This window comes from Chiloscyllium plagiosum, unplaced genomic scaffold (genome assembly GCF_037043375.1).
Source record: "Chiloscyllium plagiosum isolate Xiang-an unplaced genomic scaffold, Cpla_swu_hap1 HiC_scaffold_7, whole genome shotgun sequence".
Classification (NCBI taxonomy): Eukaryota; Metazoa; Chordata; class Chondrichthyes; order Orectolobiformes; family Hemiscylliidae; genus Chiloscyllium; species Chiloscyllium plagiosum.
In genome coordinates, this window is record NW_028270145.1 from 62,636,719 (window position 1) to 62,650,259 (window position 13,541).

Consider the following 13,541-nt stretch of genomic DNA (forward strand, 5'->3'; position numbering starts at 1 on the left):
GGAACCATGTTGGGACCAGTGTCGTGTTGAATCAAACAGCAAGGACTGTAGATGGGGCCTGAAAATTAAATAGTAGGGATGGGTAGGAAGTCAGGGTGGTGTAAGATAGCCATATGGCTGATGTTAGTCGGAGGGTGACTGAGAGTAATAGAGCATATGGATAAAGCTTCTACCAGTAATTAGGGTCAGATTAGGGAAAAATACTAAAAAAAAATAAAATTACAGGCTCTTTGTCTGAATATACTCAGTATGAGTATCAAAGTAGTTGAATTTACGGCACAAAGAGAAATAAACGTGTATGGTTTGACAGCCTTGACAGAAACAAGGCTGTAATGTGACCCAAATGCAGTGAATCATAATTTTAATATAGTGTAGAAGGAAAATATTGTAAGACATGTATTTGAACCGTAGGAAACACAATAGTACACACAACAGCTTGGCAGGATACCTGCCTTCAATTTACAACATGTGAGAGACATAGAATTACTACCATGGAAAAACAGGAAAGGGTGGAGGCGGTTTGGCCCCTTGAGCCTGCCGTACAATTCAATAGGATCATGCTTGATCGGACATTCCTCATATCCACTCTCCTGCCCTTTCCCCACAACCATTGATTCCTCGACTGATCAAGATTCTACCTATCTCAGCCTTAAACATAAACAAGGACTCTGCCCCCACATGCTGTGACAAGGAGTTCCAAAGTCATGCAACCCTCTGAGAGAAGAAATCCCTCTTCATCTCAGCCTTAGATTGGCACAGCTTTACTCTGAGACTCATTTTATATGCCACATCCAATTCTGTCCTTGCTGAAAAAAAAGTCATCACGGTTTCTTAACATGAAAATTAGATCGGATACCTGGCAACTGCAGCTTGCTGTTTGATTGTGCTGGGCATTGTCCGATTGTGTATACAGCACATTGTCCTGCATGCTTCGTGGCCATTATTCTCCTTGATTTTTCACCCATATAAAGTCAGCATTGGTAAATCACTGGCCTTCGCACATCTTTGTGACTACTCTTGGACCAATTCTCCCACCACTTCAGCCCTTGAACACTTGACTTTGGAGCTCAGGAGCATCTGTGACTTGCATGTTTCTGTCAGGTTGCTTTGCATGCAGGAGGAGACCTGCATCCCATGCATTTGTATTTATATAGGATGCATCCTATGGTGTAAACTTGCTTTCTTACTGACCACTCACTTTGCATTTACTTGAAGGCTCCCAACCTTGGTTGCTTGCTTTCCCTTTTAGCAGAGAGGGTGAGGCAGGCAGCTTAGAACCAAACAAGTTTACAACACAGAAGGGGTCCTTTGGCCCATTGCATCAGTGCCTATCTCTTCTAGTCCCGTTTTCCATCACATGGCCTTAGACTTTATGTTATGGCATTTCAGGTGTTGATCCAAATACTATTTCAATGTTGTGATGGTTCCTGCCTCAACTACCCTTCTCAGGCAGTGAGTTCCAGTTGCCCATCATTCTCTGGGTAAAGAAAATCTTCCATAAACCCCCTCTAAACCGCCAACCCCTGATTAATGACCCCTGTACTGAGTAATGTTTCTTCCTGTCTGCCCTATCAGTGCCCCTTTACAATTGTTACACTTCACTCAAGTCCCCCTTCAGCTTTCACTGCTGTAAGGACAATCACATATCTGGTTGTGCTTTGTAGTTGAAATGCTCCAGGGAAGGCAATATCATGGTGAATCTCCTGTGCACCCTCTTTAATGTAGTCATATTCTTGTGGAAGTGCAGTAACCTGAATTGTACACAGTACTTTAGCTGTAACCTACTAACATTTTGTACAGGTTCATCATAATCTCCTTACCCTTGTATTCAGTGTCTTGACTAATAAAGGCAATTTTTCTGTTTGCTTTCTTAACCCTCTTTCCTATTGCCTTCAAGGATCTGTGAACGTGTACACCAAGGTCCCTCTGACCCTCTGTAGTTCCTAGAATCGTATACTCTCTTGTCTTGTTAGTCCTTGCAAATGCATCCTCATTATCTTCATGATTAAATTACATTTGCCACTGTATTGCCCATCTGACTAGCCTGCCCACATCATCCTGAAGTCTAAGGCTTTCCTCTCGCTATTTACTACACTGCCAAGTCCATGTTTGTAACCCACCCCCACACTCCCAGATTCTGCTCTGTATATTCCCAGTTCAGATAACTTGTTTTCAACTATTCACATTTCCTGTTAACATCCGTTCAGCATTTATTCCTCTCCTAGCTTATCATCAGCAATTCCTCTGTCTGCATTCCAGTTTTTTATCATGTTCTCTCTCACTCTCAGCATTCCTCCCATCATCAGCACTAATGCCACCATTTCCCAGCTGCTTTCAGTTCTGGTGAAGGGTCACTGGACTCCTAAATGTTATATGTTTTTGGCTCCACAGATGCTGCCAGATCTCAGTTTCTCCAATACAGTTGGATTTTATGCCAAATACACGAATTTACTGATCAAACCTCTGACATTCATCTTTGGACAGTTGATATGTGAAACAAAATAGCAAGCAATCCATCATTGAACCTGGAATTTCCCACTTGACTCAGGCTTCCAGTCACAAAAACACCCTTTCACCATCAGCCTTTCGCATCTCTAATAGAGCTAATGCACTAATTGCCCTGGTCCCATGAGCTCTTATCATCTTGAACAGTTTCCAGTGTGTTGTCTTGCCAACGGGCAGCACGGTGGCACAGTGGTTAGCACTGCTGCCTCACAGTGCCAGAGACCCGGGTTCAATTCCCACCTCAGGCGACTGACTGTGTGGAGTTTGCACTTTCTCTCCTCTGGGTGCTCCGGTTTCCTCCCACAGTCCAAAGATGTGCAGGTCAGGTGAATTGGCCATGCTAAATTGTCCGTAGTGTTAGGTAAGGGGTAAATGTAGGGGTATGGGTGGTTTGCGCTTCGGTGGGTCGGTGTGGACTTGTTGGGCCGAAGGGCCTGTTTCCACACTGTAAAGTAATCTAATCTAATCTAAATGTCTTACTGAGGTTCATGTAGACTACATCAACTGCATTACCCAAATCTCCACGTTTAATCACCTCATCAAAAAACCCAATCTTACCTGTCAGACATGATACAAACTCAGAAAATGCTGGAGAGGTCTGACAGCATTGGTGGAGAGAGAAACAGAGTTAAAGCTTTGAGTCCACTATAACACTTATTCTAAATTTTGAATACAGTTTCATGAATCTAGTAATTTAGCTCTATTCAAAATAACTCCTGTTTGATTCATTGCAAGCTTGTCAAAATAACTGTCAAATCTGATTGGTTATTGGATAAGTCATCATTCTCAGGAAAAACCTTTTTTTTACAAACAATTTTTATGTAACCCAGTAATCAACATAAGAACTGTAATGGTTCAATAAACAAGATGCTTTAGATAGTGAACAACAATAGTTTTGCCACATTTTTCCCCTTCTGAGATTAGAAAAAGGAAGACATGCTGCTGTAGAATTTTCCACTCATGCCTAATGGAAATACATTGTAACTTCAGATAAATATTCTTCCTCATTTACTTACTGAGCTGACCATGTGCTAGCTGCTTTTCCTGGATTCCTGTAATGTTTACCATTTTCATTAGCATTTCTGTGATGTGGATGCCAACATGTGTAATATTTAACAGCCTTTTCTTCCCAAGTGTCTTTCCTCACTTCATATCAAATTGTGCTGTTAGTTTTATTTTGTCTCTTCTTTTCAAAAGCTTTATCAGAACAAGATGGGCCTGCATCATTCTAAGCTCCCTCTGTGATCCCAAATCTCTCTCTAAACCTGTTTGTTTTCTTGTTCAAATCAGTCTCTGGGCTGGTGCTGGCCAAGCACCATACATTTGCATTGTTTCACACCTTTTAACAGTCAACTTTTATATATAAGTAAGGCCCTGCCTTCAACACAGGCAGAGATACCTGTTAAGAATCTCCTCCTGTTTGATTCATTGCAAGCTTGTCATTGTAACTGAGGTCCTTTAAAGTAGATATCAGCCCGATATGTATCCATTCTGTAAATTTCCAGGATCTGGACCAGTAAAGGACCAAAACTGGAAACAGCATTCTAAAGTATTCTAAATCTCCAAGAACTACACCAGCAATTTGCCAAAAGAAAAGAAGTAAAGCTACAGATACCAGTACTTACCAACAAGTGGCGATAGACCCAACCCCACAACAAGAGAACGGAATCACAGCCCTACTCAAAAAAATTTCAGAAATCTGAAGAAATAAATAAGACCGATTTCCAAAAAATGAAACCAGACAGATCCAACACAACACGCTTCTACGGATTACCTGAAATTCACAAACCAGGAGCCTCCCTCAGACCCATAGTCTCGCTACGTGGAACACCAATTTACAGATTGGCCAAGGAGCTACATCAAAGACTAAAACACTTAGTAGAAGGCTCACACCACTCCATCCACTCCACCCAAGAATTCCTGAAGACCATCAAAGAAACTAAGATAGAAGAGGATGAAATAATGGTCTCCTTTGATGTAACAGCTCTGTTTACATCAATCAACATTAACCCGGCCAAGGAAACACTGACTACACTATTAGAAGACCCAAAGACACATATGCCAAACACCACTAACTTCATCAGCAAGGACAGTATTGTCAAGCTAGTGGAGCTATGCCTTACCATTCACTTCACCTACAACAACAAAACCTACAGACAAACCAATGGAACACCCATGGGATCTCCGATATCAGGGTTCTTAGCAGAGGTAATAATGCAGAGACTCGAACAAACAGCTCTGCCAACCACCCAACCCACACTTTGGGGCTGCTACGTGGATGATACCTTTGCCTTCACTAAACGAAACAAATTAGAGGAAGTCTTCAAGACCATCAATAATACCCTTACTGGCATTAAATTCACTAAAGAGGAGGAAAACAACAACAAACTGCCATTCCTAGATGTCACAGTAGAGCGAACAGCCAATGGGGAACTTCAAACCAGCGTCTACAGGAGAACAACACATACAGACTAAATATTGAACTACAGAAGCAATCATCCCAACACCCACAAACGAAGCTGCATCAGAACATTATTTCAATGAGCCAACACACACTGCAGCACAGAGGAACTACGCAGAGCAGAGGAAAATCACCTATACTGTGTATTCAAAACGAACACAGTCCACCGATTTCTCAGCAACAAACCCAACAAGCAGACAAAGCGCATCCAGAAATCCCAGCCACTCTCCCCTACATCAAAGACATCTTGGAAATGACTGCCAGACTACTCAGACACCTTGACATCATGATAGCACACAAACCCACCAACACACTAAAACAGTAGCTAATGAACTTGAAAGACCCTATACAGACAACAAGCAAAACTAATGTCATTTACAAAATACCGTGCAAGAACTTTAACAAACACTGCATTGGACAAACAGGCAGAAAACTAGCCACCAGGATACATGAACATCAACTAGCCACAAAACGACATGACCCTCTCTCACTAGTATCCTTGCATACAGATAAGGAAGGACACCACTTCGATTGGTACAACACATCCATCTTAAGACAAGCCAAACAGAGACACACACGAGAATTCCTGGAAGCATGGCATTCCAACGGGAACTCTATCAACAAACACATTGAGTTAGATCCCATCTACCACTCCCTGAGAAAAAGAACAGGAAATGACATCACCACAGGAAATGACATCACCAACCCAAAGAAACCCAAACGTATAAATAGAAAGCAGGAATTTTCAGCAGTGCTTCATCCGGAGGCCCACTGAAGATGTTATCTAGTAGAGTGACGAAACGTCTGGAAATGAACCTTCCAGCTCAGTGAGCAAACCTACATCCAGAGTAAAGCTAGTTGCCCTATTTTCTCATTTGTGATTGATTATCCCTTTGTCTCTCCCATCTAGATCTAGTGAGTTGTTAAAGATCCAATGGCTTACAAATCAAGGATCCCATTGTTGTGAACATCCTTGAGTGAATGATGTCTGTTTAATCCATTTCAAGGTCACTTTTAGCATGGATTATATCTGCAGCCACTCAGTCATTTTTCACTATAGCATTAGCCATTGAATATTATTATTGCTAAACCTGCATCATAACCAGCAGTGAAGGTTACAGAATAAAAAACTTCTTTTGCATCCGAGGAAGCAATGCATATCTGCCCTGAGAAATTCTTCACTGGCTCCATTAATGGACCTTGAATCCTAAACTATAAAAAGTTATTGTATTTCTGAATGACAATCTATTCTCTTCCTCTCATATCCTTTTAATTACTCTGTTAGGTTTTGTTGACACCTTTTCATTGGCTTTTTAAAAAAAACCTGCTGAAATCTGATTTAAAGGCTTTGTTGTGTCAAGTGTTTGTGTAAGTTGACACACCTGTTTTTTCTTACAGATAACTTTGGAGGTATTCCATTTTTCTACTTTGCTAATTTCTAAGCCTGGTTAAACTGCCTATCAGTCTAATTCACATGTCCACTTGAACGTTAGTAGTAGTAATATATTTTTAGAGGCATTGGTTTGTCTTTGCATATAATAATGTCATTAGCACTGCCACCTAAGTGCACCTTCCCTTTGAGGTCTGATATCAATTATGCTTGTTACTAACAACTAAGTTCACTACTTGATTGCCCCAGGTTTCCTCACCATTTCAACAAAATTTATTTGTGGAATTAGAATCTTCCTTGGACTGAGTTAGACAAAGTGAGGATGCAATCAGGTGCAAGTTGCATTCATTAGACATTGTTAATAAGACTGAGGAGACATCTGGATGTGTATCTGCACTTCATGCGATCTTCAGGCCTTAATCCCACCCAAGCCAGTATGACACATGCACATTGGGTGGATGTTATCGCAATCTTCAATATTAACCCTTTAGGAAGCACTAACTTACACATTTCACCCAAGCATTTTCCACCTCGTAGTATACATTTATATATTCATGTAAAATTAAATTTTACCACTACCCCATCTTCCCCCAAGTCTCTGGCTTCGCATTCAGACAGTCTGGAAGCTTCTCAATTCTTTAGGAATCCATTCTCTTTGAACTCACAAGATTGGTAGATTTCTGTTTGATAACTATTAATTGATTATTTTCTTTACCATGGTTGTGATTTTGACCTTGCATTGTCTACAGACTGACACAACCATAGTGCACCTCATTCTATTTTCGCAATCAATCATTGGTTGATAGTTATGCTGCAGGTGAAAATGTTCCTACAGTTCCTCAGTACAAATTCCCTAAACTGTATTGATAATATATGATTACCATTTGTCCACTACCTGTTGAGCTACCATGCTGTTTTTGTTAAAATCACTTAGAAATCCAATAAAAGGTCTTTCCATCCTTGGCAAAAGGCAGCCTCAGCAGAAGGTCCTACATCCTGGGCTAACAGTGCCTCCTAGTGGCTCTCCTGCTCCAAGGCCAACTGCCCAGGTTTAAGCTCTGTTCCCCACTCCAAACCCTAGCTCTCACCCCTTGGGCCCAGAGCTTGCCACTCCTTTGCCCAAGACCTCATGTCTGGCTTCTGCCAGAAGCCCTCATGTTGGGCTCCTGACCTGCAAGTGAGTATTCATCCCAGAGAGGTGGCAAGGCCGTGGAGAGATTTGAAAACAATATTGAACATTTTAAAATTGGAAGCCATTACTTTTAACTGGAAGCCAGTGTAGCCCAGCAAGTACAGCTGTGATGGGTGAATGGAACCTGCTGCAAGTTAAGCCTAAAGCATCAATATTTTGCATGATTTCAGCTTATGGAGGGAAAATGTGGTCATTAAGTGTGAATTTGGCACTCAACAGCAGATATTTTAAATTTCACTTACAACATCTGTACAAACTAATCATACCAAATAAGGATTAAATGTAAATTAATGTTCCTCCTTTTGTCTCTTATCTTGGCATAGGTTTCTACACAAAACAGTTAAGTTGCAAGTTCTTTTTTTAACTAAACTTTTAAATATACGCCTCAAAATCATGATCCAATTTGCTTCCAAGGCATCTTTTGAAGCACTGAAATACTGTTGGCACACGTTTAATTCCTCAGGGCTACTGTTTTGTTTTAATAACAACAGGCCAATGCCAAATGATTACTGACCTCTAGCATTATGACTGCTCTGCCTTGCAGGCTCCTCTCCATGCTAACTTTGATCTGTTTTGCTGTGTTTCAGTGATGTGTGGAGAAAGGAAACAAAGTAACAAGATAGATTTATTTACCAGTATAATCTTCCATTCTTCAATGTTTTACATACCCCCTGCTCCCTAATCTTTGCAGCGAGAATTAGGAATGAACTCTTAGTTGAAGTTTAGCATCAGCATCAATCTTGGATTTTTGCATGATGGAAACTGCTTGTCTACCTGTAGCATCTGGGTGACTACTTCAGAATCTCAAAGGAGTCTGAGTGAGGTGGACTATGGTTAGATTTCTGGCAGAATTGGATGAGAAATCCCACTAAGCAACTTTGTTAATGGATCAACTCTCCTCCTTTGTATTCAGCTTTCTATGTTACCAAACAATCCTCACAACTTAGTTGATACAATTCAACATGGAAATCAGATCATGTACCTGTCAGATTAAGCTCGCCGCTCAATGTGAATGAGCTCCATGTTGCATACAACTGGACAGCATCTCAGTGCAAGATGTATGGGCACTGGCCACGTGCATCCCTCATTCCCAGACGTTGACATCAGCATTTGTCAACCAACTGTGACCATCCTGGCAACTCTCCAGTACACTGGCTTAGGGTGTACAGAGATGTATTGCAGGGTGCCCTAGCAAATAACATTGAAAGACTATAGCTGGGACACATTGCACTCAGGGACAGTTTGTGGATTAGTTTGGGCTACATCTCAGGCTGCTCTCTACCTCTCTTAATGCTTGTTCACTTAGCACCTACCTGCATGCTCCCAGCAACCATGTATGTTTATGCTTTACCATGCCTGTTGGCACATTGGCATTTCAGCTAGAGCCAGAAGCTATCCATATTATCATGTTGAGGTGCTCTTTAGTCCAAACACATGGACCAGTTGCTTGTCAATAGGGCTGTCTGAGGGGGATGCAATATCTTCCTATGCAACACACTGCAATTTTAATCCAATGTCTACAGTATATGCCAGCTACTTGCATGGCAAACACACTGCACATTTATTCAATCAAATAATTATGTCAGAAAATGGAGTTTAGTTCTCAGTCTAGACAAAGAAGTATTGCTGCCTACTGGGGGAGGGGGTCACAATACTGTCAGTCTTGGGCACAGTCCACATCGATTCTGGGGCTTGGCTACAGTTACTGATTGGGGTCTGACTTAGCACAGTCCGGAGAGTGGGCAATGGTCAGTCCTGTGGGACTAGCACAGTCAGGGGAATTGCATAATTTCAGTTGGGAAGTTGCAAAGACAGTGGTCAGAGATCTGGTCAGTCATGCCTAGGGCCTGCTCATCAAAGTCTGTCAGGTCTAGGTTAATATTGCCCTGATCGCTCATTCAAGGTGGTCCTTTTGGTTCGGGGGGTGGGGAGGACCACTGTTACAAATAATTTCACAACTATAGTCACTGTCACAAAAGACAGTACACCTACAGTGTATTTTGGATGTGAATTGTTCAACAAATATTTATCTTGCTATGTAGATAATTTACCTTTTTTATTCCTTCATATTATAGAAGTAAAATAGGCATTATTGAACTCGCATTTTTGAATAAATATAAAAGATGGAATTTTGCGTGCAGTTGACAGAATATTTAAAGCTGCTTTTAAATTCGAAGTACAATTATATGAAAAGCGTATTACATTTCTTTTGAATATGGAAACTGATAAATGGAAGATTTTATAATATTTTGTTCTATGACCAGAATATAAATAGCCTGGGGGATATTGCATCCTTAACAGCATATTTTCTAAATGAAATGAGAAATGTTGACCTTTTGGTACGCTTGGACATAATCCAAAAATGCTAGTATTAATTGTGATCTAGAAAGGGCTTTCTTATTACAGGAGCATGGCACAGGGGTTGACATTATTTTCCAAGATGCACTCTTCCTGACTTGACAATGTCAAACTGTTCAGTTCCTGAGACTAAAACCTCATTAGTACTGGTTTCCAGAAAGAAACTACTACATTCTACTTCCAGCATTTGTATTTGGAAGGGCTGTGTTTATATTTCAAAGCCACAGACATATGTAAGATGTCTTTGTCACCAAAAATACTGAGATAAAGTATTCATATGAAAAAAAATGCAACTACTGTGACTAGGTGTTCCATATAGACAAGAAAGATCAGATACAGTCTATGCTAATTAAGCTGAAATATCGATAGGGGTGTTTTGCTAAAATTGGTCTCAGCCCTCTGGGACAGAGATGGGAAAATATACTGGTTACCCTGTTTTTGATTGCTGTTCTGTGATCTGTGCTGAAAACATGCAGATATACAAGTGAGATTGCCACTGAGCTTGCAAGTAATGTCTTCCATAGTTTGATGACAAGTTGACACTCAGCTGGATATGAAGAATAGATATTTTAGTTTGATATTGGAATCGACTCTAAGTTGGTACCCTTGAAGTCATACCAATAACTTGGTGAACCATTGCATCTCACTGGCCAATGATGTCGTCTTTGGCAGAACTGGGCAGCAGTTTAATTTGATGTGCAAGTCCTCACAGGGACAGAGGGCAATGGTTTCCACTTCCAGTGCTGGATTCCCCCTGTGCAGGACATCATTAATTACATTGATGTCATTAACAAAGCACCTAATGATCAACCAGTGAGATCCATCAAATGAAGAGCTACACTTTATCAATGACCAACTGGTCAATGATCACAATAAGAATTTCCACCAGCTTGCTTTCCTTGAGCTATGCTGGAAGAGCACAGCAATTCAGGCAGCATCCGAGGACAGGCAAAATCGACGTTTCGGGCAAAAGCCCTTCATCAGGAATAAAGGCAGTGAGCCTGAAGCATGGAGAGATAAGCTAGAGGAGGGTGGGGGTGGGGATAGAGTAGCATAGAGTACAATAGGTCAGTGGGGAAGGAGATGAAGGTGATAGGTCAGGGAAGAGAGGGTGGAGTGGATAGGTGGAAAAGGAGTTGGGCAGGTCGGACAAGTCCGGACAAGTCGAGTTGCTGGAGGTTAGAAACTAGGATGAGGTGGGGGAAGGGGAAATGAGGAAACTGTTGAAATCCACATTTATGCCCTGGGGTTGAAGTGTTCCGAGGCGGAAGATGAGGCGTTCTTCCTCCAGGCGTCTGGTGGTGAGGGAGCGGCGGTGGAGGAGGCCCAGCACCTCCATATCCTCGGCAGAGTGGGAGGGGGAGTTGAAATGTTGAGCCACTGGGCGATTTGGTTGATTGATGCGGGTGTCTCTGAGATGTTCCCTAAAGCGCTCTGCTAGGAGGCGCCCAGTCTCCCCAATGTAGAGGAGACCGCATCGGGAGCAACGGATACAATAGATGATATTAGTGGATGTGCAGGTAAAACTTTGATGGATGTGGAAGGCTCCTTTAGGGCCTTGGATGGAGGTGAGGGAGGAGGTGTGGGCACAGGTTTTACAGTTCCTGCGGTGGTGTGGATCTGGAGGCACTTGTAAGCCACACCACTTAAGTGCCCTCCCATTGGTTGAATAATCCACTCAGTCCAAGAGATATTCAGGATGTATAACAATTGGTTTTCCAGCCAGCTAACATGAAAGGATAAAAGATAAAGAAATACTCTAAATGTTTTGGGACATTGATCCTCACCTAGCTGGATCAATTAGCTAGCCAGGAACTCGAAAACCAGGGCCACCTGCAGGATGAGTTCACTGCAGTCTGGTCAGTGCATTTCTGAATGCAACTGTGGGGAGTAATGGTAAAGCAAGGCCCATCGACCCCATTGGGGAATGTTAGGTTTGTCCTGACCTCGCTGCTCTCCTGCTCTGTGACTAATGTTGCAAAATGGCTCCTATTTATGTTACTGGGCCCCACCCTGCACATTTTCATAAGGTACTTCTTGCTTAGGGCAGGTTGTTCTGATCTCAGGAGAACAGATTTACACTGGAAAAGCAGCATTCTTAAATGGGTAAATCGTTGTCTTCATTTTAATTGACATCTGCCCCTATCCTATACATGGTCAGCTTTGTAATTGATTGTGGGAGGTTAAAATTCAGTGCTTCTGTTAGTTCAATATTGATTACTATTACATAGTGCAAGAGCATTAAATATATTTAACTATCATGCAAAAAAGTAAATTTTGTCATTCTTTCATTGTATTTGAATTTTGAATGTGTGGTTGTGTACGACCATCAAATTAACAGTGGTTTGTGTTCGAGAATGTACTCTTTATTAAATTTGTTGCAGTCTCGTGCATTTTTAAAATACAGGAGACTTTAATAAGAGAACATGATCTGAAAGTAACCCCAATGAGAAAACAAATGAAATCCCTGTCTATAACAGTAATTTGCATGAAGTCTTGCATTAAGCTGAAACTGTGATTACAGGACAACCTGGCTGTTAATTGCCTGCAGTCTTTAAATATGCACTTTTTTGGAAGTAGATGATAATTAATAGGTCTCGTTTGCTGTTAAGCTCCAAATTGCAAATGTCTTGATACTGTACGTTGAAGAATTTGCAAGTCTAATTGTGTTCCAGCAGGAGCAAAATTGATATAATCATTCAGTATGAGTTCTGTGTGCAGATTTGAATAAAACATTTAGTCATCATTAAACTTATTTCTTTTCCCTTGGAGTGAAAGGTTTTGTGTAGGAAATTAACCAAAGTGAACTGTTCATTAATATGGCTTTCGAACCCTCTTTTTGTTATAATTATATGTACCTACGTATGAGAGTTAACAAGCTTGCTGTCGAAAATACAAACCAATTGTGGAATTTTTAGGCACACCCACATTTTCTATTTTTCTTAAATTGTCATAATTTTAAGATAATGCCAACTGTTAATTAAGTGGAATTATTTAAACAGTTTGTTCAACTTGGAAATAAATGACCATGATTTGAATGTAATGAAATACTGATATTAGAATGGAAAGAAAATACCTAATTGACACGATCACATTCTGAAGGATGATGTTGCCTTATTTTGGACAGCTAGGGTATTCGTTTCCCCTTACTGACAGAAAGGTTGGCAACCAGACAACAGATTTAAGATGTTCAACGAAAAATTGGAGATCGTACAAGGAAGTATTTTGAGGATTCTGTTTTTTGTTTTACATGTTACTTTTTAAATGGATAAAAGAAATGTGGGGAGGGGAAAGGAATGAATGGAGGAGCAGGTTGAAATTAGTTTATAAGCCAGTGACAGTGAAACACTAGGCTAGCGCAGCAATTCAAACCCAGAGGTGGGGAAAATACCCAAAGACCAGCAGTGATAGGAACTGGTGAGCGATGAGGACGTATCTAAGGCAATGTACTATGATATGGGAAAGCCTGCACATAAACTGGAGGAAGTGCAGGAGAAGGCCCACAGCACAGTGTGCGGCTAGCGATAGGGAAGGTAAATCAATTGTTGAACTACTAAAGAACAAAGTATCACAGAAACAGAACTATTTAGAGAAGGGGAGAGCAAACAGTAAAAAAATGCAGCGAATATGCGAAG

At 41.1% G+C, this 13,541-nt stretch overlaps 1 protein-coding gene and 1 pseudogene across 4 annotated transcripts in view; both read left to right on the forward strand.

Annotated features, from left to right (window-relative positions):
• Nucleotides 1-13,541, forward strand: part of gpd2 (glycerol-3-phosphate dehydrogenase 2 (mitochondrial)) — a 152,105-nt gene that overhangs the window by 36,286 nt on the left and 102,278 nt on the right. The gene's annotated exons all lie outside the window — the stretch shown is intronic.
• LOC148149628 (uncharacterized) lies at nucleotides 395-8,272 on the forward strand (annotated as a pseudogene).